Here is a 2,068-nt window from a genome sequence, read left to right on the forward strand (position 1 = left end):
TCGAGATACGCTGCGAGTGCGGACAATGATTGCACGAGATGTCGAGAGCTTAGATAATTATTCGGCTCGAACCGTGTAAGTATAACGATCGTGATATGTCGACTCGCGGTAATAGACTGACTTCTTGTCGCGATGCTGCTGCGGAGGAAGACTCGTTGGGATGTGTCTAGGGATGCGAAGGCATCGGATTCGTTGAGAAAAGCTTTGGTTCGGAAAGTGAGGGAAATGTACGTTAATGTTTATTGGCTAATTCGTGTTGGTCGTTGGAAAAGAATGCTAGGTGGGAGAAGGGGGGCTCGAACCGAGTAAGTACAACGATCGTGATATGTCGACTCGCGGTAATAGACTGACTTTTTGTCACAATGCTGCTGCGGACGATGACTCGTTGGGATGTGTCTAGGGATGCGAAGGCACCGGATTCGTTGAGAAAAGCTTTGGTTCGGAAAGTGAGGGAAATGTACGTTAATGTTTATTGGCTAATTCGTGTTGGTCGTTGGAAAAGAATGCTAGGTGGGAGAAGGGGGGCTCGAACCGTGTAAGTATAACGATCGTGATATGTCGACTCGCGGCAATAGACTGACTTTTTGTCGCGATGCTGCTGCGGAGGAAGACTCGTTGGGATGTGTCTAGGGATGCGAAGGCACCGGATTCGTTGAGAAAAGCTTTGCTTCGGAAAGTGAGGGAAATGTACGTTAATGTTTATTGGCTAATTCGTGTTGGTCGTTGGAAAAGGATGCTAGCTGTCCTTGGGAGGGTGTTGCCAGCGGGCAGCATCCTACGAGAGAGATAGCAGATTTCTCGTGCGTCCCCGTGGTAGGTGGTCGACTTCGAAACTGATAAACAAAGACTGTTTGTCTCTTTGGAGGACCTTAGCTAAAATAAATACTAAGATTTATAGCGGTCCTTAGGCTAGCTGGAAATATTCGGTACGAATGTATCGACATCTGGCAATTATCTTGTCCGCAGGTATAGGGTCTTTGTGTCGTGCGTCACGCGACGTAAACTGTTGGGAAGTTTACTGTCAAGTGCCGCCACAGTATCAAGAGAATAATTAAATATTCCACTTAGATCGTATACTTCTTGTATGTACATACAAAATTTTCCGGCTAATCTAAAACACTTCATAAGATAGAGAGCTTCTGGAAATTCGGACACAGAGAGTGCATAAAATACAAGATAAGTCTCGTGTCTTTCAAAATTATTTTTTATTCGCTAAAAACGTCCTGTGTACTCATGCAATCACATGCAACCTCGAAACTTCACTTATTTTTTATCACTTTCCAATTCAATACACTGTTTCTGCATTTTTGACTATATGTAAGAGAAATTTCCATTCAGCCAAAGGTATACTTACAGATTACAGATTCCTATACGACTCTCAGTAAAAATTTATCCGCACTCCAGATAATTAAAACTTCTGTCGACCATATTCACCCATCTGCACTCTTCGTATGACGTCAATATCTGTTCAGTGCTGCTGCGTAGGTTTCATTGTGTTACGTCAATTCGTTTGTGACCGTTGCGCGAGTAATGGCGCTTTGCAATGGTGATTTGCAGGAAAACAGTGCAGGATGCTGTGATTCGTTTCTTGTGGTCGGAGGCTATGTTTGATGCCTATATTTATCAAAGATTTAATGCACATTATGGAGAAAGTGTTTTGTCACGAAGTGTGTTTGAATGGGCACAAAAGTTCAAAGAAGATCGCACAAGTGTTATGAAAAAACAGCTGGTCGCCCGTCCACATCCACGATGACAACATTGAACGTGCTCATGAACTTATGCTCTATGGAATAGACGAGTGATACTGGATAATGTGGCAAATCATTTGCAAATCAGCCACGGCTCTGCTTATGCAATAATGCACGACAGATTTGGGGTTTAAAAAGTTTGTGCGAGATGGATGCCGAAAAAGCTGATGAAAAGGTGAAGACGACGATGCATTCGTGGTTCGCAGCTCAGCCCAAAACATTTTTTAATGAGAAAATACGAAGGTCCTTCAGCAAATGGACAAAGTGTATACAGAAATTGAGTGATTAAATAAAGTGATACATCAAAAAATGATGTATGT

This window comes from Bombus huntii, chromosome 7 (assembly GCF_024542735.1).
Source record: "Bombus huntii isolate Logan2020A chromosome 7, iyBomHunt1.1, whole genome shotgun sequence".
Lineage (NCBI taxonomy): Eukaryota > Metazoa > Arthropoda > Insecta > Hymenoptera > Apidae > Bombus > Bombus huntii.